Genomic DNA, 27544 nt, shown 5'->3' with positions numbered 1-27544 from the left:
GGAAGCACAGAATTTTGAACCCAGGTGATTTGGCTCCAGTATTAAAATTCTTAACCCATATGTTCTACTACTTAGAACAGGCATGGTATGTACTATTACCATATTTCCCAATTCTCTTCCAGGAAGGGGAGAGAGATTGAATGACACAGCAGCAGAAGCAAGAACAAAAATTTATTTTAACCATAAGTTTATATGAAATTAACAGTATTTTCAAGGTTGTTGTCATGGATTTTTAGCTCAACATTGTCCATGAAAACATAGTATGGGAAATTAAAAGAAAGCGGTGGCTCAAGCCTGTAATCCCAGCACTTTGGGAGGCCGAGGTGGGTGGATCATGAGGTCACGAGATTGAGACCATCCTGGTCAACATGGTGAAACCCCGTCTCTACTAAAAATACAAAAAATTAGCTGGGCATTGTGGCGCGTGCCTGTAACCCCAGCTACTCAGGAGGCTGAGGCAGGAGAATTGCCTGAACCCAGGAGGCGGAGGTTGCGGTGAGCCGAGATTGCGCCATTGCACTCCAGCCTGGGTAACAAGAGTGAAACTCCGTCTCAAAAAAAAAAAAAAAAAAAAAAAAAAAAAAAAAAAAAAAGAAAAAGAAAGAAAGAAAAGGCATTTCTGGTACATTTCAGCAGAATAGAAACCATTTTCACCTAAGATATGTGCTTAAGATGTAAGGAATGCTGCTGGGCGCCTGTAGTCTTAGCAATTTGGGAGGCGGAGGCCGGCAGATTGCCTGAGCCCAGGAATTCGAGATCAGCCTGGGAAACTCAGTGAAACCTCATGTGTACTAAAATACAAAAAAATAGCCGGGCGTGACAGCGTGCTCCTGTAGTCCCCACTACACTACTAGGGAGGCTGAGGCAGGAGAATTGCTTGAACCCGGGAGGTGGAGGTTACCTTGAGCAGAGATCACACCACTGCACTCCAGCCTGAGTGACAGAGATCCTGTCTCAACATAAAGAAATAAATAAAAATTTTTAAAAAGCAGTATTCATTTCATTGGATTAGCATCTTCTTGAATTTCTTGTCTAAACAATACAGAATTTGACTGTGTACCCCGCATTCGTCAGAAACTGGCTTTGCCAAACTGATACTGTAGGATAACGCAGTTTGATAATAGTTGAAAAACAAAGTTTCACATGACGAACTATAATTTAGAAAGGCACCAGAAAAACACACTTAGGGTTAAAAGTATGAATAATCAGTATGTATTAATTTCCTATCTAATAATTTATTTTGTAACTAATGTGAAAGCATTTAAATGAAGATACTTCATATTTTTACTAAGCGAAAAATTTATATGAAATGATTTCCGAAAATAGAGAAATACTGGGGGAGATGAATCATTTTAATATTATTTTTTTCTTTAAGTTTGATTAATGTACTTTTTGTTTTGTTTGAAATAATTGATGCCATAGCATTGTAATGTGACATCACCTTTGGATCGAGATACTCTCATTCTATCTTAGGTTGTATATTAGTTCCTTAACCTATTTGGTGCAGATCTTAAAGCTACTCCACTGTTTTTGTGTTTGGGATCACCTTGGACGTTACCTATAAGCTGACATCACAGTCTGATTTACTGTCATTTAAAAACTTAGTTTGTGCATTGACTGTGAAGCCATCTGACCAAAAAGGAAAAGTTATTCCAAAATGCTTTAAATAGGATGCCACAATTTTTTTTAGACTTTAGAGTATATATGTCTGTGAATCAGCTCATTTTATTTCCAATTATATTTTTGAAAAAAATAAAATATACTGATATTTTTTTCATGAAAAGAAATGAAAAAAGAATTAACTTTTCATACACATTTTGAAAATGTTTGATACATTTAACATAACTGCACAAAGCATGTAAAAGTCCCATAAACTGTGCTCTTTCAAGAGTACCAGTCAATTTGCATAATTTAAAGTAAAAATAATTGTATAAAAATATATCTAAAGCATGCCATATTTTGCACAGGAGTCACAGTATACTTGTGTACGAGCTATGAAAATGTCAGTCTGTGTCATCATTTCTGGAGGCGTTAATTTAGGCATTTTGAAGATCTGTTCTGATTATTAAGAGTAAAATCTCATATACTAAAAAGCAGATCAGTTGATTCCATTAAAAACAAGTTATATTCAGTGCTCAGATGGCTGAATTTATTGATTAACTTTTACCAGATTAATTGCTGGAAATTGATGTCCACATGATTATTATAAGAAAATGTTATATACTTATTTTTGGAGCCTTTAGAAGATTGTGAAATTATTTATTTTACATACAATATCAGTTACAATTTATATTTTATACTTTCCATTTAAATGTCCTTATTTTGAAAGGCTCATGCCATACACATACACTTTTTCTGTTTTGTTTTAGTTTGTTTGTTTGTTTGTTTTGTTTTTTTGTTTTTTTTTTTTGCCGAAATTCAATAAGATTAGTGTTTGTTTTCAATACTGGTAATTTTATGACAAGTAGATTTCACTTGTGCAGGAAGAAGTTAGAATAGAAGACTAGAATATAAAGGCTATGAAGATAGTAAGTTCTTAATACAAAAATATTCACCGTTATTGATTTTATTACTTTTTGGTTTCAAATATACTGAAAAACATTTTGATATTTACTCATATTCTTCTTGTTTTGGTTATTCACTTAAAATGGATAATCACTGCCATGTTTAAAATGACAATATTCATACTTTCTCTGTCTCAACCAAGATATTTAAAAAGATAGATGGAAAGCAGAATTAGACTGTTTTATATATATATATACACACATATATATATAATGAATATAATGAATAAACTTAAACACTAAGCAATGTTTAAAAAATGTTTCTTTTTCCTAATTCACTTCAATTTTATGAAGTCATTTCTGAGATCAAATGAGGGACTTAGTGTGAGGCATGATCTTAAAATGCTAAATTCCTATGTGTCTGACAATTTATAAAATAGCAATGTACAAGTTACATTTATTGCAATATTAGCAAGATATTTGAGTTTTCTTATTTGCAATATTGCATTATTAGCAAGATATTTGAGTTTTCTTATTTGCAGTATGTAGTATTACTACTCTTCTAGTACATATCCTGCCTGTGTAAGATATTTTCTTGAATAGACGAGAAAACTAAAACAAACAAAAAACTCATGAGGATACTATATCTTTCTTGGCTTAAATTCCTAGAGTAGTGAGAAAATGACTCTATTATACCACCCAGTGAGTAAACTGGTAAATAATTTATAAACAATATATCATAATGGAGTTTTATGAAATATAACAAAATCTGTAAATATTATAATATCTTTTTCAAGAAAAGGGCTGAAGATAAGTTTTATTTATAATATACACTATTTTTCTAATATCCTATATTTACCCTATTTTTCTAGTATCCCACAGTGAACACTTACAATTCCTAAATGTGTATTGCTTAGACTTTTCTTTTTTGAGACCGAATCTCACTCTGTCACCCACGCTGAAGTACAAGGGCTCAATCTTGGCTCACTGCAACCTCCACTTCCTGAGTTCAAGTGATTCTCATGTGTCAGCCTCCTAAGTAGCTGGGATTACAGGTTTGCACCACCACAATCAGATAACTTCTTGTATTTTTAACAGAGATGGGGTTTTGCCATGTCGCCCAGGCTGGTCTCAAATTCCTGGGCTCAAGCAATCCACTTACCTTGTCCTCCCAAAGGGCTGGGATTACAGGTGTGAGCCACTGCACTGGGTCTTATTTCTTAGACTTTTGCAAGTTACAGGTCTTTATACAGAGTTATTTACCTGAGTACATATTCCATATATTTCCACTACTGGCTGCAGGCTTTCCTGGAATAATAACTTGACTGACAGCGGCATGATTTACTCTCACCTGCTACTCAAGACTCTACCTTGGTTTCATCAAGGTGCTTATTAGGTGAGGTTTGCTCACCTATGGCAGAGTAGTTTTATATGCATATTACCACTGGTTTTCAATGGGTTATTTGCCCAGTGAAATTTCTTTAAATTATGTTAAATGTAATAAGCTTGTTTACTAAGTCGATCATTTATCACTTCATTTACATAAGTCGATCCTATTATTGAACACCCCAATGCTTAAAGTTTTTAAATCAATTAAGATTGGGAGCCAGAAATCATTGTGATATAATTGTCATAAAACTATCTATAGTAATGATATTTCTATTCAGTAATAATCCTGAGATGTATGATAAAAATGCACAGCATACTTCAACAAATTGTCCTCAGTTCTGAAATGGCTTTTAGAACTTCTCATGTGGAAAGCTAAAGTAAAAGCTTTTGTAATGTATTGCAATTCTCATTTGCCAATAAAGTTTGTCTATACAGGTACTAACATATTAATTTGCTTAGGTAATGTATTTTATGGGACCAGATGAAAAACATGCTTTCATGGATGCTCATATGCACACAAATTAGAAGAGAATGCATAATTTTAAGTTAGCTTTGAGAATTAAATGTGATGTTGCATAAAATGTTGTTAGCATGCTATCAGGCACATAGTCAATAAATATTAATTATTTGTGTGCTGATTACCAAACCTAATGATTAGTAAATGCTTTACTTCTAATTTAAACCAAAATATTTCAAATCACATAATATAAAGGAAACATCACCCTGGGATTAAAGTGATTTTTTTTTCTTCCTTCTTAGATGTGACATATTAACTTGTTTACACCTTACATGGGATGCATCCTGGAGTATATCAGTCACTCTCTAGCACTTCCAAATAATCATGACTAATACATATATAGTGCTTTATCTATACCAGGTATCATTTTATGTGCTTTGCATAGCACGTAATCTTCACAATAACATTATGCAATAAGTACTGTTATCACTTTATACATGAGGAGACTGACATACAAAAAAGTGAAATGACTACAGCAGGAGAGTAAGTGTGAAAGCTGGATTCTGAACTCAGGCAACTTGTTTGTTCACTATGTTGTGCTGTCTCTCCTAATAATAACACTGATAAAAGAGACACTGTGTGAAATTTACCCATAAGAGTTTCTTTATGTTTGCATTATCATCATCCTATCTTGGACCTGACACTTTATAGTGGACCCTGCTTTGGCTTTTCTCTAGCCATGCCCCTCACCTCAGGAAAAGGATTTTGACAGTCAGCGAGGGTTATCCATGCCTAGTCTGCTCTGGAACATATTTAGAACACTTGGGATCTCAGAACTCAGTGGTAAAATGATCTAAGTCCTGTTAGCAGAGCCTGCATAGGGCTCTTTGCTTGGCCACTCTCTGTGGGTGGACTGATGTGTATACTTGCAGGTTGGAGCGGTAAACAAGATGTGGAGGAGGTGAATGGAGCTTGGAAATGAGAATTCGATTGCTCACTTTTGTGCCCAAAGTCATTTCTGGTGTTGTAAACAAGAGGTGCAGGCTGAAGATTAGACACAGGGAACTAGAGCCAGCTTCTTTCAGATTCCACATTTTTGTACCAAACTAAAAGGAGTTAGAAAATTCCAAATCCACAACTAGCTTTTTGGAACTTATAAAGGTATAATAATCAAAGTTGGAGAATAGAATTTTGTTAGCTTAGTTTATAATTTTTGAATACTTAGATATGACATGCAGGCTGCTCTATGCATTCTCCTCCCAGACCCCACAAAAGTTAGAGGAAGGCCTGGTTTTCATGTATGCGATTTGATTGTTACTTCATGTTTTTTACCTGCTAGGTCCAAGAAAGCCTTTTCTCCCCTCTAAATTGTGTTAAATGTAATAAGCTTGACTGATAGCAGCATGATTTACTCTCACCTACTACTCAAGACTCTATCTTGGTTTCATCAAGGTGTTTACTAGGTGAGATCTGCTCACTTATGACAGAGTAGTTTTATACCCATATTACCACATTGTTAAATTAACACTTTAAGAGAGAGCATACAACATAATGGGGATTTAGTTAATTTCATTGACTGGATAAACAAGTGGACTACATTTAGACACATTAACATAATTCTCCAACACTGTCTCATTTAATATCAGAACATCCACAGAGCTGAAACGGTCATATGAACTAATGTATTACAGAGGCCAGGCACAGGTGGCAGGCAGTCTGAATCAATGCTGGCAGAATTTCTAGATTCTGAGATATTTAGTTAATACTGTCTAATATCCCAAATTATAATGTCCTTTATGTCTTTAAACTTAGCCTGTCTTAATTTTGTTATTGGTCAGAGTCAGATGAGTAGAAAAACATGAATGTGAATAATACTTAATATTAGCAAATTATGATGATTCAATCAATATCCATAAAGAAAATTTAGAAGTTTTTAGGTTAATGGCACTAAAGAATTAAATGTTAACAGTTAAGCTACTTTTTAAAATAGGAAGTTCCCTGTAGTCTATTTTCATTAATGTCAAATAGCCATTCCTTAATTATAAAGAATTGTATTTTTTATATTGTTCTTTGGTTAAGTATATCACACCAGATCTTTGATTATGCAAGTTCTAATTACTCTAATACGATAAACTAATGCAATTTAGAATTTAATTTCTATGGCACTTTTTTAAGCCTCTAATTCTTAACAAAATTCTAAGAAATCAGCTTTGCAAATGTTGTTTAAGAAACCCACTTTCTTCCTGCAACTCCTTTCCTTATATTTATTCTCTATTCTCTTATAAGGGTAAGAAGGACTTTAGCAGAATTAATCCAAGGTCCAGGGGACATCACTGTAAAAGAATAGAAGGTGAATGGCCAAGAAAAGTTGAGCCTGACAACAAAGAGAGCTATAGCTTTTGAGAAATTTAAATTAAAATTTAAATGTATGGAAAGATTTGCAATCCCTAAGAATTAAAGTAGCACACTACAGAGATCAATGAAAATACTAATTCTTCAGTTACTGGAACTGTACATTAAACACCAGTCCCAGGCTGCATCTATGCTCATTCACATTTCATCATGCATTCAATAAGTATTTATCAAGTGTCCACTAAATTCCAGGCATTGTGCTACTTGCTAAATACATGAAATAAGAGTTGAATTCTTAGAGTTTAAAGAAGGAAGGTATGCTGTAGAAGGTAGACATCAAGTATGTGTTCAAATAATTACATATAATGATACATGCTATGAAAGCGAGGAAATGGTTATGGGCATAGTTTTAAGGGCAAGAATTTCAGAGCACCATGATCCCCTCCCACCTCTCTCCATCCGGGAGATTTAACAGTTTATGTTTGAATTTCACAGACACGGGAAGAAACTAAGAGTCAATCACTCCAGTGGAAGTTCTAAGGAACTCCTTTCATTGGCCTGGGGTCTTAGAGAAGGTGGGGTTCCTCCCAGGTTAAAAGTTTCCCTTCTTCCACACCCCTTTAGACTCCATGTTTGGAGTCTAAATTTCCCCTTCCATGAACACTCCCTTTGTGGAAGCTGTTTTTCTCTATCCTGGATTTTCCCTCTGGATTTCCCTTCCACACTGTCTGGTGGAAGCCTGTCTTCCCCTCCTAAACTCCATCTCTCTCTCTATTCCCCGACACTCTCGTGGAAGCTGCTTTCCTCTCCTGGATCCCATCTTTCTGGATTCTCTCACTCAGGGTGAGAGTTAGCTGTTTCTTTCTCTCTCCTTCTCCTGTTTCTCTCTCTCTTTAAATAAATCATTTTCTACAAACACTTTGGAGTCTAGCATTTACTGCACACTGTTCCATGGTCTCCTCTCTCATTCTTGAGAAGGCAGAAGACCAAGAATCTGGAGAAACATCCTCTCAGGGGAACTGAGGACACCCTGAACCCCTGTACCCCAATATTACAAAGGGAAAATTTTTGCTGTAAGAGAAAATAATGAAAGACACAAATTTGATGGGAACATTTTCTAGAGAAATAATATTCTAGACCTGAAATATAAGTAGAGATTATTCAGGAGAAGAAAGTGGAACAAATGTTTCATGCTAAGGTGCAAAGTCATGAAGATGGAAAACACACTGGCATATGCATGTTTGTATTGTTTCTATGAAATCATCATTTGCCAAATTGGGCCAGTGCCATGTCCCGATTAGGGTTTGTCAGTCAACAAAACATTTTAATAATTATCATTGACTCAGAGCCATTAAAATCAAATGATGAGCTCTTATCCATATAATAGATATCCATTTGCACATCCTCCATAACTATCACCGAGACCTTTCTGTGTTGAACAGAATGATTAGGGCATCTCTTTATTGATATTATGATATTTATGATTATAGTAAATTTAAGTAACATAATATTCATAGATCTCAAAAAACGAATGAGAGTAATCAATTTGAGATAAAAGATCATGATAGGATGCATGCAGTCATGCATTCCTTCAATAAGCATATGGTGAGTATCTACTTGCAAGTAACTATTAGGGGATGCAGATAAAAAGATGAGTTAAATTGTTTTCACTGAACACAGAGGAGGAAAGTAAGGTGTGCATACCAATGACCTGAAGTGCGAGAGTGGTTGCTTAAGTAGAAACAAGATGAGAAACAGGCTTACTTTAAAAATGTACCAGTCTGCATATGTCTGAGGGCAAAAGAAAGAAGGTGATAGCAATGGAGAGACTGAAGATATTAATGATATGGCAAAAATCAGAGGGATAGAGGCTTTGAGAAGAGAACAAATGATTGAATAAATGCAGATGTGGAAAGAAAAAGTTTGCCAGTAAATGTTACAGGCAAATTTTAACGAGAAAAGTTCTTGGAGTTGGCTCCTCATGCTAAATACCTACTCCACGAAATGTAAGCTAAAATACTGAAAATTAAAAGACACGCTAGGTTGTTTTCTGTTCTCATTGAATAAATGACAAGATTCCAAAGAGATTAGTTCAAAATTAAAACAAACTTTACACTTCTTTCTCTTAACAGATTTGGTTTAGTTCCTCCTAAGCTGATGATGATACTGATGATTTGAAGGGATTAATTACACTTTGCCATTTTCAAAAGTTTAATAATGGGCCCTAAAATTGTGACTAAAGAATGGTAATGCTAAATACTTTAGATTTATGACACTTTTTCTCTTCTGTTACTATAAAAGGTAGTGGAAAGCATACACAAATATGCAACTGTATATGGTCATCAACAAAACATTTAAAAATTGATAATGCAAGATTTTGTTCCTTGAATGAATCATTTAGAGTAAGCTTGAAACACTACTAATACATAAAAATGCGGTGATGTCATCAGATGTCAGCTTCCTTGCACGTAGAAAACAGCAAGAAAATCTAAGTTGAATAGAATTGTTCTCATTTTTCTTTTACTTTTACACAAAGTTAACATTTATTTGATTTATCTTGTTTTTTCTTTGAATTTTTATATCTCATGTTTTTCAAAATTAAACTATATGAAAACAAATGAAATTAACTGGTAACTATAAAGCTTAGTAGAATGTGTACCAAATATTATCAAGTATCCACATTATGGTAATCAAGCTGATGCAATATTTATGCCATGTCTTAGAAAATGTATTTACTACATATACCGAATTTTATGATGAAACAAGCTATAAGAGTTATTTTCTGTGACTAATATTTTAAGCAAAACATTCAGTCTTTGAGAGTTTTCATGGTATTTGTCTTTAAAACAATACAGTAACAAATATAGTAACACAAATACAGTAACAAAGTGGTTTTGGTTCTAATCATTCAATTATTTTTTCCTATCTTTATTTCAAAGTTTGCATGTATTTGTATCATAGATTATCACGTTTTTACATTTTCTGCATCGTTTTTCCCTCTTTTTAGTGGTACCTTGGCAAATCCCATCCAATTCATCTGCTGCTGAGCAAATATTTGCTAGGTAATTATTGTTATCAGTGTCATAAATTTCATGAAACTGAACAGTGTGTCTCTTCTCTGCATGCAACAATGACCTATTGCATAAAATTACTGAACAAATTAAAAATGAATATGGAAAATTTGCGTTTTTCTTAATACTCTGAGCTCCTACACATTTTTTAATGTAAAAACCTCTGAATTTTTTTTCTCAGAAGTTTAAAAATACTAAGTAACATTCCTTTTAAATACTTGACAGGATACTGTTGATTCTTTCAGGCTATTTATTTCTCAACACAAGGGCCACACAAACTAAGGCAACAAGTGGTTTCTTTGTTTTTGGATCAAATGCTCAGGAGCAAGTATGCACATTCATTAATCCTCTCCCTTGTTAAGCAACTGCCCACCATTCTGTAAAATCACAGAGGTAACAAGGTAATTTTAATTGTGTGACCCTGCAATGTATGTGACTCCAGCTAGTATCTTTGTGTTTGACACTTGCAAACTCTCCATTTTCCTCTCATCTCAAGGGACAGTCTTGGTCTTCCATTTTGTTTTTTGTTTGTTTGTTTGTTTGTTTGTTTAGTGTTTTCTACTGAGGCAAAGTGAATACAATGAAGAGCAGCATGGCTTTTCTGAGTGTGTCTAGTGATAGAAAACTTAGAATGTGGAACGTTTATGCAGTTCAATAGTATTTCCTATTAATGATACAACACTCTTGTTGGGAAGGGATTGGTCTGAAGAATGGCATCTCAAGATAAAGAAGATAGAAGCAGCAGAGGAATAAAAAAGGTAGAGTCTGCTCTCAGACATAAATATAGTCAATGTTCTGAAAAGCTGAGAAATGCTTTGTGGTTTGTTGAAATCATTTCCTCTTAAAGATCTTCATTTTGAGCTACAACATATTTGTCAGTTTTTTTGGCTGATGTTTCTATATGAATTTATAAAATCGAATTAATGAACTATTTTTAATTCAGTTTTCAAAATTTTCAATAGTTAAATATTAATTTGAAAACAAAAAACTACTTTCAGTTTTCAGTTACGTATTCCTCTTATGATGACTTTATTATCTGATAGAAAAATATGACATTTTAGCTACTTGTGAATTTGTTGAGTTGAAAAAGCATTATATGATAAATGGAACTAAAAATTAGGTTTAAGATTTTTTAGTTACAGATGGGACATTTTACTTATCAAGGCTAGTTGGGATTGGTTCAGTGGTAAAATCCAAATATAATGTATAATTATAAAAGGTATATTATAAAAGATGTATTATATAATGTATATTATAAAATGAAAGATATATATACTGTATATGTATTATATAGTATAATAGGTTGTGAAATAATATATATCCTTTTTTGTGTTAAGAAGTATTAACTTTGTAGAAGTTATGAACAATTATAAATGGCATAAAAATGAAAAATATGTCCTCATGTTTCAGCAGAGTTAAAAGAAGTGTTGGTCTACAGCCCATGTTTTTGTAATAAGCAATGTTACATGCTTTGTAACAAGCAGTTCAGGTGTTGCAAAATTCATTGAGTCAATGGATTTTAAATTTTTCAACTAGACACAAGGAATAAGTTCCAGCATTGTTCTAAATCACTGTTGGATGACTACAGTTAACAGTAATGTATAGTTTATAATAATAGCTAGAAGAAAATATTGATTGTTACCAACACAAAGAAGTGATAAATGCTTGAGATGATGGATATGCTAATTACACTGATCTGATCACTATACAGTATATGTAAATCAACGACGTTAGCAAAACACCACTGTGTATAAGTATTCACAACTACTATTTATAAAAAGTAAAAAATAAACTTTCAGCGTAAGTTCTTTAAGAATATACGAGCTTTATATCTTTATTCCAATTAGGGAACTACAGCTTGGACAAATAATTAGTCTTATTGATGATATTACGTCAAGGACTAGAAATGAACCTATAACAACTTAACTGAGAGATCACTCTGTATTATACCACACTAAAGGTAATTGTACTTTATGAAGTATTTTTCAATGTTGGCCTCTTTAAAGCATTATGTGATTTACAGCAGAATATATTAGGACATTCTGCTCTAAATTAATTAAAAAATCAATTAAATAAATATATTGGTTTTTATGTTAGGCAAAGCAGTTTATAAAAACTATTAAAACACTTTCTTACCCTTAAAGCAGCTTGCAATCTCCTAACAGGAAAAATAATTTTTGTAAAGAGATGTCCCAGCACTTTGGGAGGTCAAGGCAGGTAGATCACAAGACTAGCCTGGTCAAGATGGGGAAACCTCAACTCTACTAAAAATACAAACATTAGCTGGGCATGGTGGCGAGCGCCTTTAATCCCAGTTACTCAGGAGGCTGAGGCAGAGAACTGCTTGAACCTGGGAGATAGAGGTTGCAATGAGCCGAGATCGTGTCCCTGCACTCCAGCTGGCGACAGAGCAAGACAGGGCAACAGAACGAGGCTTTGTCTCAAAAAAAAAAAAAAAAAAAAAAAAAAAAAGAGAGAGAGAGACAGAGAGAGAGAGAGAGAGAGAGAAAGAGAGAGAGAGATGTCTGAGAGTATTATTTTTGGCAGAAAATGCTGTCAGCAAAAGTACAGAGATGTGACATTTAATGATAGGTTTTGGCAGTATTGTGGCTCAATTTAAAATCTATACATTGTTGCAGTTGCTAAGGAGCCTAGAAAAGAGTTGCTAAAGGACAGTTATGGAGCTCCCTAATGGAACACTGCAAAATCTGAAATGTGTTCTTTAAACAGCAGAAACCATTAAAGTTTTCAGAGCAAAGAAATGACATGGCAAGCTTGAGTCTCTGAAAGTTTATCCCATCAGAATTACTGACATGTTGGAGAATAGACGGAGAGAATCCAGTCTGGAGGAAAAAAAAAATTCAAGTGAGATTCCCTGAAGGAGTGTTGAATGAGTGATATTTAGAAGGTTACTTTGAAAAGGGGGAAACAGGCTCATTTATCTGGATTGTTTTAGATGATTGATGGCCTTTCTGCTCTACCTAGATGAAATGATCTTCCCTTCATTGCATCTCCACTGGATCTTTTGCTTACAGTGAAGAGGGAAACGAAGACAATGGTATCTTTACAAACATCTCTATATTTTCACAGATAGGCATTTTATTTCTTATAAAATCTGGCAATGCTGCCAAGCATTTTAGATTTACTTCTTACTGCTATATGTTTGTTTTCTGTTAACATGTAAAGAGACTAGGAAAAAGATAAACTCAGAACATCACTGGAGAATGGGCAGAAACTGCAGGTTAAATAAAAAATGTTTTACACACATAAAGGGATGTTCAAATATTAAACATAAATTAAAATAAAAACATACTTTCTTTTAGAACCATTCTGTTAGGCACAGAACAAGTAGTTAGGTAATACACTGTGTTGGCTACAGTGTGATGAGAGGGACATTGTAATACGCTAATGGAGTGTTAGTTAGTATCTCTGTGGAGGAAACTTGATATTAAAGCAAAATTTTAAGTGTACATTCTCACTGACCTAGCAATATTACTTCAAAATCCATTCACTCTTATATAAAATTCATAGCTAAGAACTTTAATTTCGTATATATTTGTTTTCATATGAGAAACAAATTGATGAATGATTTTAGGTGAGGAACCAAATCATGGTATAACTTTATCAGAAATACTCTATTACAAAATTAGATACCTTTTGTTATGTAGCTACCCAAAATTATATTAAGAAAAATGGATCCAACATTATAAATAGAATGATATATGTATAAAACTCCCTTAATAATGGCTAATTCTGAGGAAGTATACTCTAGAAGAGTACTACTACTCTAGAATACTACTCTAGAAGAGAGTGTCATAAATTTCATGAAACTGAACAGTGGGTCTCTTCTCTGCATGCATCAATAATCTGCTGCATAAAATTACTGAACAAATTAAAATGATTATAGAAAATTTGTGTTTTTTTCTTAATACTCTGAGCTCCTACACATTTTTAAGTGTAAAAACCTTTGCAAATTTTTCTTAGAAGTTTAAAAATACTAAGTAACATTCCTTTTAAATGTTTGACAGGGTACTACTGATTCTTTGAGGCCATCTATTTCTACCGTAGAAGAGAGGTTTAGCTTTAATTATGTTCTTTTTTGTAGCAATTTTAAAGTATCTTTTCAGAAATTATTTTTATTGTACATATTTAAGGGGTACAACATGATGTTTTGATAAACATACATATAATGAAATTATTACTACAGTCAAGAAAATTAACATCCATCATCTCACGCAATCACCTTTCTTAGTCTCCTCTATTGGCAAATTCCAGTGAACACTCTGGTAATACTAAGAGTTCTCATATTGGACATCAGGTATCCGGATTTACTCACCTGACATAACAGCAACTTCTGTACCCTTTGACCTCCATTTCCTCATTCCACCCTCCCTCCACCCTTATCGAACCCTCTCACACCTGGGAAGCACTGTTCTTCTCTTTACATATTCCTTCGTGTTTTAAAGATTCTATATGTAAGTAATATAATGCAGTATTTTACTTTCTCTCCGGCCAACATCACTTAGCAAAATATTCTCTAATCTCATTCATGTTGCTGAAAATGGCAGGATCTCTTCTTTGTGGGTAAGTAATTTGTAAGGAACTCATACAACTTTATAGTAAAAATAAAAATAAAACCGATTAAAAATGGGCAAGGACCAGAATATATATTTTTCCAAAGAAGACATAAAAATAGACAACAGTTATATAAAAAGGTGATATCACCTCACACCTTTTAAGATGGCTTTTATCAAAGAGACAAGGGATGACAAGTGTTGACGACCATGTGACAAAAAAAGGAGCCTTTGCTTTGGTGGAAATTTAGATTAGAGCAGTCATTGTGAACAACAGTATGGAGGACTGCAAAGACATTAAAAACAGTACTATCATATGACCCAGAAACCTCCCTTCTGAATACGTATGCAAAGGAAATAAAATCACCACCTCATAAAGATATCTGCACTACCCTGTCTATTGCACCACCGTTCACGATAGCCAAGATAAGGAAACAACAGAAGCACCTCAGATTGGATGAAGAGATTAGTATGTGTTACATTAGTCCTTCCTTATCCAGTTTCACTTTCCACTCTTTGATTTACCCAGGGTCAACTGCAGACCACGAATGTTAAATAGAAAATTACAGAAATAAACAAGTTATATTTTAAATTTGCACTGTTCTGAATAATGAGATGAAATCTGCTGCTTCCCCAGAGCTGCACCAAGATGCAAATCATAACCCTTCCTCTAGCTTATCCATGCTGTATATGCTACATGCTCCCTATTCGCTTACTAGCCATCTCAGTTCTCAAATAGATAACATACAAAAATATAGAGTTTGGTACTAGGTGTGGTTCCAGGCGTCCACTGGAGGTCTTGAAATGTATTTCCCACAGATAAGGAGAAACTGATGTACAAATATTTATATAAATGAAATATTCATAATATTTCTTACTTCTCATTGTGAATTCCGTATTTGGATAAAGAGAGATGAGAAGACAACAGTGTTCATTCAATCACAACTCTGATTCATAAGAAATGCTTTATTAGGTGGTCTTTAAGATACCAACCCAACCAATAGAGCAAATCATTTGTAATCTCACAAAAAATAGGTAAGAATCATATCTGAATTCACTTTTATACACTTTTAACATTTGACTCTTTATAAATAAAGAGCTGGAAGAAAATATTATAATTATTTTTTATTACTGGAATGCAATTCTTCAAAATAACTTTCCATACATCAACCTTTAAAATGGAGTCTGTATTATTTTGTTTATTGGGACAAAAAGATAAATAAGGTGTATTAATTTTTATTTGGGTTTTATTTTTTTCCTCATGAGAAAAACTGAATTCTTCTGGTATGTTTGAAATGCAAGAATAAAGAAACTAATAATAGAGCAATTCCTAAACATAAAAAAGAAATGTATCTGAGACAGATAACGTATTCATTCATTAGTTAAAGAGAAACACTAACCAATTAGGAATTAACATTTACTAAAGGGAGTTACTCACAAAAGTACATAAAGGAACTTTTAATCATCTATTAAAGTTTAATAGGTGTTTCTAAAAATGTATTAAATGTCTTGATTTTAAGACATGTATTAAAATTCTGATATGGGCCGGGCATTGTAGCTCACACCTGTAATCTCAGCATTTTGGGAGGCCAAGACGGGCGGATCACCTGAGGTCAGGAGTTGGAGACCAGCCTGGCCAACATGGTGAAATCCCCTCTCTTATTAAAAATATAAAAACTTAGCTGGGTGTGGTGGCAGGTTCCTGTAATCCCAGATACCCGGGATGTTGACGCAGCATAATCTCTTGAACCCAGGAGGCAGAGGTTAGAGTGAGCCAAGATTGTGCCATTGCACTACGGCCTGGGTGACAAGAGCAAACTCCAACGAGAAAAAAAAAAAATCTGGTATGTAGGAGATATTGGACCATATATGATGTCTAAAGAGGAGTAACTATAAGAATTATAAATGAGAACACTGAGTCATTTATTTCTTCAAAATTAAATATTTATCCAAGCAACTGTATGGTGTTTCTGAATAGCTGGCATTTCAATGCACCACATGAAACAATAAGCCATGAATTTATATTTTAATAACTATTTTCTTACAAGAAAAATACATGGAATAAAAATTAAAAGACATCTTCATTTCAGGTGAAATATAAATTCCAGGTTTGTTTTTTAAATAGCTCACGGTATGAATACTTATTTAATGACTTCTTCACTGAATTCTACAAAATTGCTTTCTATCAGCTCCCTCTCCTGTCTACTTGGTGGCTTTCTTCACCTTTCCTTTTTCCTTTCTATCCAACAGTCCCAGACCCAGCAAAGATTTCTCATACTTTTTGAAAGAGAATATTTTTTTATGTGAGATTTATTTCTTCTATTTCTTTCTACTATATTATATCTTCTGCAACAGTAGAATAATCAGTAAATGTTTCAGGAAAATGTTTACTTGTTGTAAGGGTATAAAGGACATATATACTTAAAATATATGGTTTACCGCATAAATAATAAAATGTGCTTTTATTTTATAATAACTCATTGCCAAAGTAGCTAATCCAAAAAAGTTAACATAGTAATATATCTAGATGACATTGGGAAAAAAATTATAAAACGTTTGCAAGCTTAAATTAAATCATTACATTTCTGTCCTAAAATAAATTGAAATGCACAATTTAAAAGATTTCAGTTTTGATTTGTTTTAAAGTTAGCATTAGACACCACATTTGTGGCACAAGTCTCTTTCATAAGATTACTTTTTTAAAGTAGCAATAAAAGTGTAAAAAAGAAAATAATTGGGGAAAATTCTTAATTTCACATGAATATATTCTGTACTATTTTGTTATCAAATAGGATTCTAAAGGCATTATGTGAAATATCTTTCTCTACTTACAAAATAGCATCTATGCTCTAAGTAATTTTGTAAAGGGAAATGAATGACTTCCCTTTTCAGGACCAACAAAACAAAATTAAAGTAAAATGCCCAAAATTGTTAATCACTGTCAGAATGAGCAAGTAAAAATAAGGGCTATTAAAAAAAAAAAAATAGTCACCATCAGCAAATACACATGAATATACAGCACCCAGCCAAAAAAGTAAGTGATTTCCTTCATATTTAGAATACTAGCGTCACTGTAGCCACGTATATTTATACTAAATTTAAATAATTTATGTCTTAAAAATTCTAAGGATAAAAAGAAATTTTGTAAGCATCTATAGCTAAAGATATGAAAGAAGTAATTTTGATTCCTAAATCTACAGTCTCATTTTCTTCTTGCAGAAAAACTGAGTTAGTAATCAATATCATCTTTTACAGGGAAATAAATGAAAACTTAGAAAGCTTATTGTGTTGTTCAGGGAAACACCTGGGTTAAACCTGAGTCTAAGAAGTCCATGCTCTTTTTGTGATCTCACCATATGCCATTACTGTGGGTGTTTTTTTCTCTGTTCTCTCTCTTCTGTGGTGTTCATTCTAGATGAACTTGTCAATCCCTAGATTTTCATTTTGTCCCATTTTTCTCTTTGTCAAAACTTTGTAACTCACACATCATAGAATAACAATGGATCAGAACCTGAAGAATATGCTTTAAATTCATTGATTTTAATTCTTTTGATTGAGAAATTAATAAACTATGGAGAGAAACAAGGTGTCATGTCCAAATCACAGTAAAGGGAAAAACTGGGAAGAAACTCAAATATCAACTAATCTTGAGATAAATACTATTCTCTTGCTTTGGAACAAAATCCCATTTTTTTTAGTTTGTCTCAGAATCCTCCAAATTTCCTCATTTTATATATTTTTAACTTCTCTCTTTGCATTAAAGGGTATTATTTCTATATATTAATTAGCTTTCTTCCTTTTTTCCTGCACATCTGCTTTGTTTCCGCCTGTCTTCCCACCAACTGAAAAGAGTTTACTTAGGGAGTCAGTTAAATCCATCACCACAATGACCATATCTGTTCCTCCAATGTTTCTACAGTTTTTTACAGTTAATTTTTTTTTTTTTAGTTTCTTATTAAGCCATGTCCTGACAGAACAACTTTCCATCTTTTCATTATTCGTGATTAAACTCTCACTTCCTTTGAATCCCCATAAGCATATGGTATAATATGTTGGTTTATAAGAAGTATATAATCAAGAAAGTTCCTTGAATAAAAGATCAGATACACAGAATAATCATTAAATGCTGGTGTTCTAAAGATCTCAATACCCCCTTCCACAATTAGAACAGGACTGTGTCTCATTAAAAAATAAATAAATAAATAAAAACTTTGCTAGACAGATAACTTAAGCTTAGAATGAGAACTGGACTAAAATAAAAATTTCTTCCCAGACTTAAAGCTTTAATAATTTTAACATGGTCACTTTTTACCATTGAAAGGTAAATCTTTTTTCTTGTATATATTATGACAGATATTTTCTATGTAAAGAAAGGTTGTTACTTGTCCAAAATTATACAGCTAATAAATTATAAAGTCAAAGCTGAAGCTAAAATTCAAACACCAAATCCTTTAACCCATATGGCTCCCTATGTTAGATATATTCTCATATTTATTTAAAAAAGGTTTACTACAACTTCTGCCACTATTATTACTATTACTATTTGGAACTGGCCATATAAGCAAAGCTTCTTTGGCCTCATCATTAATCCACTCTTGTAAACTAAGTTTTATTAGCAGCATTAATATGACATATTAAATAAATGAAAGAAATCAGTTTTATTTATAAGATATAGAAATGGTATTTTTTCCACAGCATCTCAGCCACATTCAATTTTGCCTTGAATTCGGCTATATCATGAGAGATTAAATGGCTTTGAGATATTAAAGTTAGCAACATAATAAGACATAGATAAATACAACATTCATTTAAAGTGGTTAGGTGAATCTTGGAACCGAAGTCACTTTAAAATAACAGGCACTGGAAAGTAAATGCAGCAATTAGAGAACTAATGTTAGCATGAAATCGTCCAAGCTGGAATCCCGACTCATTAGGCGAAAAGCAGCAGAAGTCTCCAGAAGGAGAAATACTGAAAATCTGCATCTTGGTCACATACACTTCTATCACTGCACACTTCACTTTGAATTACATTCACCCTATGAGTGTATTTCCTTCACCAGCTCTTGAGCTATTTATACTCCTTTATATTCTTACTTTGTACTGCCACTGTCCACAGTAAACCATTTATGTGAGTAAATTAACGTTGAAACTGCTTTAAATGTGAACAAAATCACTTTTCAATAATTTTACTCATTGTGGCACGTATTAACAAGACGTTAAAAATGAGAAACAAAGTCATATAGTTTTAAAGCAGTTAATATGTATCATTTTTACAAAATCAATTCTGGATCATTTAAATCTCAAGTAAATACTCCTTCTTACTAAGAGATTACTGTTATTTGAAACTATTAAAGAATTGAGTGTAAGTTTTAGGAAAATAAATACACAAAGAAATTAAAAATTCAAAGATTGTAAATGACTATTCATTGGGCTTCGAGAATTTGTTCTATATTTTACTTTTTTTGCAAATTGAAGCTATATACTTAGTATATAAAATACTTCAGATAAAATATAATCTTTTTAGTCACAGTCTTTTATTTCTACTATTCTTATTGAGTCATCTTTAAATATTCAGTGTTTAAAGAAAAAGAGAGTCTTAAAACTTGAATTCATTCCCCCCAACACATAAATTGCTTGTCACAATTTGACAATTAAAGCATCAGGAGAATGCATCTGTAAGAGTAATGTAATACCAAAATTCAGCAATATTTAAACTGCCTTCCACTCAATTGCAGAGTGGTAATTTTATGTTTTATCATATTCAGTTCTGCTGAGGAATTTTTGGTGTATGCATTCATTCTAAAATAATTTCTATAACATTAAAATTAAGCACAGGCAAACTTTGGTTAAGATAAAATGAAGATTAAACACTATTACAGTCTCAAATGTGTTCTCTATTAACCTCCTTTAATATTATAACAGAAAAACTAGAATTTATATATAAGTTGACATTTGAATTTTAAAACACAGAAGAGTAGTGCATATTTCTAGAGACCTATTCTATGCCTTTATTATCAAATGTTCTAAAATCGTTACTACCTTTAAAAAGCCCATGATTTAAATTTTACCCAAAATTTGTCAAACAAAGGAATATACTCTCAACTACATTTCTTGTTGAGTTTCTATTTGATTTAGTGCTTCCATTAAACATTTATTACTAGGAAGAAAAGAAAATCTGCCAGTCTGGGAAGAATCAAAAAGTATTAAAAAGGCAAATGGATGTTCCATATATACCCTGGAATAAAATCACTTAAATCCTTTTTTTTCTACTTAATTATAATCCTCTAAAAGGTTCCCAAGTTTCCTAATTAAAACTGTCAAAAAAAAAAAAAAACCCTTTTGTCATTTGATGTAGTTGTTGAGTGCATACCAAGTTCATTGTGAAAAAGTTCACATCTAGCAGTTAACTTCTATAGTTGCTGGTTAAGAGAATGTGGGTATAGCAGTTGAGTTAATATAATTGGATCTTAAATTTCTAACCGTAACAGACAATGTTTTACAGATAATCAATGGCAACAAGGAAAATACATATACTTATATACTAATATAAGAATTTGATTTGAATAGATACAAAAATAATCAAGATGTCCACAGTATAAAATAAAGTATATGCTATAAAAAGCTCCAATCTTGAAATTTATGAGATGTGGATTCTAAGTCCATCTTTTTCATCACTTGCAACGTTGAACACATCACCTTTATATACCCTTGTTTATCAGTGAATAAACTTTATGACGAATAAATAAGTAAAAATAGGAGCTCTGTATGGCTCTTTCCAATATTAAATTGTATTATTCTGACACTTTTTTCTAAGTGTTCCCCAATTTATCATCATAAATCATGAGATTTGTGCTGAATTTGAATGATACGGTTATTTTATCATGAACTCTCATTCACCAGGTCACACATTAGAATAACAGCATCATAAAAGGAAGAAGAGAATATTAAATGGAATTATGAAGCTTAGAGTTTGAATTCTCTTATCAAAGGTATAACTTTTGAAATTTTCATCATTGAAAATACTCAAAATTAGAAAAGAAATAGTGGTCACTAACAACTTGTTTTAATAGTTTTTGCTACATGGGAGATGATACCAAGCCATTCTGTATCTTTTAGAAAAGACTATGAAGAGGAAGGTTTTAAAATAACAAAATAAGGCAAAACACAATACCTAACAGATCAAACATGAGACTTCACAATGATGTCAGATATATTTGGAGTCACTAAATCTGTTCCACTGCCCCGGAAATCCTATCATATTTAATGGTCATGAAACTAACAAATAAAAATTTATTTTTAGAAAATAATTCTTTTAAAAATGCCTACTGTCACTCACCTGTAACTTCTAATAACATTAATTTTAATAATCGGGATTTTGTCTAGTTTAACAAATTTAAAGGCTGAAGAACAACAGTTTCTCAACAAACAGCAAATAACTGAAAGTAAGTTCTTGCATGTAATTGAAATGGGAGAACCTAGGTAAATTAAAATAGTTGTTCTAAATTCTTGGAGTATTGTCTTTATATTTTATTTAATTTCAGAAAAAAATCTTTAATACATTTAATATAAAATTAATTAAGAAAGTAAAGATAAAACTGCATATACTTAAAAGTAAATTTCTCACAAAATCAACATCCCATTTCTCTATTATTTACATGATAACTATAAACTCCTGCCACTAGTGAAATATTTGTAAAAATACATTAACAGACCTGGTTGCAGCTCCAGATACATTATTACTATCATTAGAACATCTCTCTATGAGAACATCCAGTATTTTTAGTCTAATAATGAATGCTTCTGCTAATACTATGACTATGAAAAGGAAGATAATTTCAATAGATTTTTTTATCACCTAAATAATCAGCAATATTTCCCTTCCTAAACTACTGGATAGTTATGGAAGATGAGATCTTCTCCTTTCTGAGTTATTAGCGGCTATAAGAATAATATAAAGTACATCCCTACTCCCTTCATAAAATGTTTAAATATATAATTATACTTTCCTAGTCAATGGTTATGAAAGAGAATTTTTGAACATTCATATAAATGAAATATTCCTTGCCTAAAATGCAGTTGCTTATTTGGATACTGTTCAGTTTAGTCACTTTACCTTTAATTGGCTCCATATTTTCTAGTAAAGATACTAACTATAACAATATTTTCCTAGAAAACTCATAAAATGCATTGGCTCCTTGCTTTTTATCATGATCTCCACTCTATGCAAACTGAATGTGAGAAATATTTTGAATCATGATTGGCATAAGAGAAAATATGGGAGTCCTGTCAGATCTGTTATGACAAGGTCATTTGTGAAAGAAAATACATATAAAGCAGTAGCCATTGGGCAACAAGTTATTTAGGTCATTATGAATTTTTATGAACCAATTAGAATAAAAAGAAAAAAAAATCAACCTTACACGTGTTGTTGTGACGAAAATTTTTTTCAAACTTTTAAAAATGGCAGTGATCACAAGAAACACATGGGAAATGAATATGACTGTAATTTCTAAAGATGCTCATGAATGATAGATCTCACACTATTTTATGTTAGATTACAAACGGTAGATCCATTTTTTTATCTCCATAAAACAGACAAGCTTGATTTATTTTTCATAATTACTTTGTGGCCTCTCTGAAAAGTTCCAGCTCCCTGTGCTGGAGAAAAGGGAAACTACCATACTTTGAATAGCTTTGCAACTCTTATGAGCTTATGTTTGAGGAGGTTATAATGTCAAAAACATAATATGCAGTACTCTGGAATATAAAACTAAAGCCTCTGTTTTAAGTTATAGAGATTAATAGGTATAAAATTATCTACAATTAGCTTATGCAAATATTTATAGTAGGTAAAAAATAACTAAAGTTACACAGTCCTATGGCCAGTTTTTAAGATTCAATTTTATACTTCAAAATAATTTTGATGAAAGAAATCAACTGTAAAACCAATTTTCTAAGTGAATATATATAACATTTTCATTTAGAAACTGCTTTTATATCCACTATATTAAAACACTATATTTTGTCATTCATTTTAAATAAAATAATTAACTAAAAACTGTTTACATGTTGAAAAAAATATAAACTAATAATATTGTATTCATTAGAATCCTTCTAACAATACACAACTGAATATCCCAATATCATAAAACAGGATTACTTACTTGAATAGGTAGGGAGATAGAACATAGTTCATAATAGTTTTTAATCTTAAATCTTAACCATTAGGAGTTTTATATACTTCATTACTTTTTAAAATGCACCAGCCTCTAATGTGAAGTTATTGATCACAAATGCTCAGAAAATAGACCTCTGCAGTGATTCTACTGCTTTGAGCTTCCGACCAGTCTCTTTCCTGCTATAAAGTGTTAAGAAGTTCATGTAACATATTAGCACAGCCTTACAACTCTGTTTTTATGTCTTGTCAGGAACACATGGCAGTCTTACTTTATGCGTGGATTTTCAGAAAGAAGAAATGATGAATAACATCAACTCTTGATGTCAGAATTTCAAGAGAACAGACTACATGAATGTATGAGTTTATTTAAAGCAGAAGAAATAAATTTCCAACAACTTAGTAAAATTTTTAAAACACACTTTAAAAAGAAAGTTCAGGGCCGGGCGCGGTGGCTCAAGCCTGTAACCCCAGCACTTTGGGAGGCCGAGGCGGGTGGATCACAGGTCAAAAGATCAAGACCATCCTGGTCAACAGGGTGAAACCCCGTCTCTACTAAAAATACAAAAAGTTAGCTGGGCATGGTGGTGCGTGCCTGTAATCCCAGCTACTCAGGAGGCTGAGGCAGGAGAATTGCCTGAACCCAGGAGGCGGAGGTTGCAGCGAGCCGAGATCCCGCCATTGCACTCCAGCCTGGGTAACAAGAGCGAAACTCCGTTTCAAAAACATAAAAATAAATAAAAAATAATAAATAAATAAATAAATAAATAAAAGAAAGTTCAAAGACAATGGGTAATCAAGATATATGAGAAAGAATGGATTCAGCAAATTACAAAATTTTAAATATCTGATCCTCATAAAATTCTGGATTAGTTTTTGACTAATGAAGGAGACACTAGACTCTATTATAACCTTGTTTTAGCCAGTCAAACTTTCTCCAGTCAAATCATCTTCACGGGATTACAGCCATCTAGAGAAGTTTTCATCTTTTTACTTTTTATCTTCACAAAATATACCTTATTTTGTCTAGAAGTAAGACAGACTCCGAAATGCCCTGGCCAACTTATACTGACACCCTCTGGTCCTTACTGCTACGTCAGGTTTGACAGACAATCACCTTCCTACCTCTATCCTGAAAGTGGTCAAGATTTTCTAAACTGTGAAGTAAAAGAGAGGACAGTTAAAGAAATACATATTGGCCAAACCTGGTACATTCTAACAGAGAGTTTTACTTAACTGGACACATAAGATTGAAGTAAATTTTCACAAGCAATTAATTTTAGTGATTCATCTTACATAAACATATTCTATGTATACATTCATGATCTGCTTGCAGTTTGGCTCCCTAAGAATTGTTTCAGACCACCTAACAGTTGAAGTACTACCGATCACCTTGGCAAACATTCAGGTATTTCATCTATTCATTAAAAAATTCCACAACTGTGGCTTTTCTGATGTATTTCTAAAAGCAACCTGGTGTACATGTGCCTCACAACTTACACACAAAGCCTGGCATGTAGTTAATCTAGGGAGTTATATTTTTATCTAACTTTTAAGAATCTAACTTTCTGTTTAGTTGTCTATGGAATCAGAAAAATTAAAATTAGCAGTTTTTCTCTTCCTTTCTCAATTTTCAGAAGTTTTAAATAATTTAAAGGATACAGCAAATATTAAGCAAAAACACTGGCACTATACTAACCATTTCACTGACTTCCTATTTTCAGATAGGCTTTAATATTATTTCCTCACACCCCAGCTATTTATTTTTCAAATTCTATTCTTTATATTGCATTTTCCCTTTTGTAACTTTAACTCTGAATTTTTTGCTTTTTCTCCCTTTTATAGAGTTAGGTGTTCTTTGTGTGTAGTATCTTTAATTTGTTATCATTAGTTTTATATGGCATAGTCTTAGTCATATCTCTTTATTCAAGTCAGAGCAAACTTATGTCTATTAAGTTTAAGACTCAGTATAATAGTCCCCATATAACTTGTAATAATTTGAGCATGAAATAGAAGAATATGCAAGCAACCATGTGAATTGGCCAGAATTGACTTACTGGCATTTTCAAAAACACTAATGACCTAATCATTTAAAAAAGATACTTAGAGTCACAATATTAATCATAATGAACTCTTCTAAGGTCCCTGTAATGGTCATAAGTACCCCTGCAGTTGTGCTGCAATTCAACAGTAATCGATGATATCTGCATTAATTTTTAAATTTGACTATTTGTCTATATTTTTTAAATGCTAGTATTCTAAGGAACATCTACTTCTTTCATCCTTATTTCCACAGTGGATACTAAGAATAAGAGTGCAAGTACTGAATCTCTAAATGATTTTCCCTTTTAAATTAAGAAATGAATTAAATGTAGGTAAGGCATTGGACATACAACAGTTTAAAAGTTTATTGCTTCTCACTTGCATTTCAATTACCACATGAAATTGTATTTTTCACAGGAAAAGGGTTCTAAGATTTAAAAGTAATATAATTAAAATATTTAGTGGATTCTAGTTCTTTCGCATACAAATTTAGTTGAAACAACTCATCATTCAGGTCATAAGAGTAATTTTCAGCTTGCAGTACATCAGGTTTATATATGTGCAAATTGATATTCTGTTCCATATATCTCCATCCAAAACTCAGTAAGGATGTCTGAACATCAGTTTTTAATCTGTCACAATCCTATACAACCTTTATAATAAAGCTCAGCATAATCCAAGATACAGTTTTTCTCCGTCTCACGAACTTTGTAGAACTCCACTTATAGAGCATCCCTGGTGAATTTTAACAAGTTATTGCAATGCCAGATGCCTAGTTATTTAGTCCGAGAAACTCGGTGCTCAACCATAAGACATACATTCTATACCTGAGAACAACATTCTGTTTTCCGAACATTTGTTTTCTTTTGTGGAAACATCCTCACTTTATCTTGGCATTAATCGCCTTACAGTTTACGTGTAGGAATTGTCTACTCTTATTTTGGGTGGCATTCGGAGATACACAAATAGGTTATATTTACTCTTGTTTCAACTTTTTGCCATCAAATCTCAGCAGAAAATAATAGCATGTTTTCTTTCTTTATTTATTAAAAAAAAAAAAAAAAAGAGCTTCATCTTACAGTTGTTACATTCTGGCAACATGGCAAGAGAGGATGGCTTTGCAGAAGCGAGTGTGTCGAAAATCCTAAGTGGCTGGGAGATGAAGTGCACAATCACAGAACGCAGTCCCTGGCAAAGGAATGTCAGCCACTTACCAGTAAGATGCCAGACTCCACTGTCCTTCCTCTGCAGGGAAGGGACTGTCAGTCCCCGTCTCCCATGCTCCTGCCCGGCGGCCCCGTCCAGAGAGCGCGACTCCTCGGGTCCTCCGCAGCCCGTGGCCGAGGCGCACCGCCGAGCTCTCAGTCATTCAGAGGGGATCCTCGCGCTCGCCCTGCCTCTCGCGGCGGCGGGGGCCCGGGTAGCGCATCCCCTCCGCCCCGGCGTTCACGGCACTTCGGCTGCCGCCTGCTCGCAGTTCCGCTCCCCTGCGCCGCGCTTGGTTATATCGGGAAGCAGGTGCGGCGCCTCCTCCGGCCGCGGTGTTTGGGGCTCGCGTGCTTTCCTCCAATGCGTCCGCGCGCCCCGCGCCCCGCGCCTCTGACTGGCTGTGTCCTCCCGGGGCGGCCCTCGCCCCTCCCCGCCCGCCGCCCGCGCGCTCCGCCCGCCCCGCGCCCACCGCCTCCTGCCGCCAGGGTTCGCCCAGCCCGTCCCCCGGCGGCACCAGGGCTCCCGCGCGGCTCCGCCCGGCTCTCTTGGCGGCGGCATGCTCCTTCCCTGCTCAGACCCAGGGCCCCGCGGCCCCTCGGCATTTACCATTCACAGATGGCAGAGCGAACGTGCTGGCTGCAGACGGCGCGGGAGACCCGGCGCGAGGCCCTTCCTCCCCCGCCGCTCCGTCTCCCCGCGGGTCCCGGAGCCCCCCGCTCGCACCCCTGACCGCTGCCGCGCGGACGGACGCGTTCGCTTGGGTCGCTTCC

At 33.7% G+C, this 27544-nt stretch overlaps 1 protein-coding gene across 2 annotated transcripts in view; it reads right to left on the bottom strand.

Annotated features, from left to right (window-relative positions):
* CNTN5 (contactin 5) overlaps nt 1-27172 on the bottom strand; it is a 1375758-nt gene extending 1348586 nt beyond the window's left edge. For both annotated transcript variants that reach the window (XM_074400462.1, XM_039471391.2), the window contains exon 1: nt 26780-27172. The gene's annotated coding sequence lies outside the window, so the exon portion shown is untranslated. The remainder of the gene's footprint in view (nt 1-26779) is intronic.
* Nucleotides 27173-27544: the final 372 nt, after the last annotated feature.

Source organism: Saimiri boliviensis, chromosome 6 (assembly GCF_048565385.1).
Source record: "Saimiri boliviensis isolate mSaiBol1 chromosome 6, mSaiBol1.pri, whole genome shotgun sequence".
NCBI lineage: Eukaryota > Metazoa > Chordata > Mammalia > Primates > Cebidae > Saimiri > Saimiri boliviensis.
The sequence above is the reverse complement of the archived record's forward strand: the minus strand, read 5'-3'. Positions and strand labels throughout refer to the sequence as shown.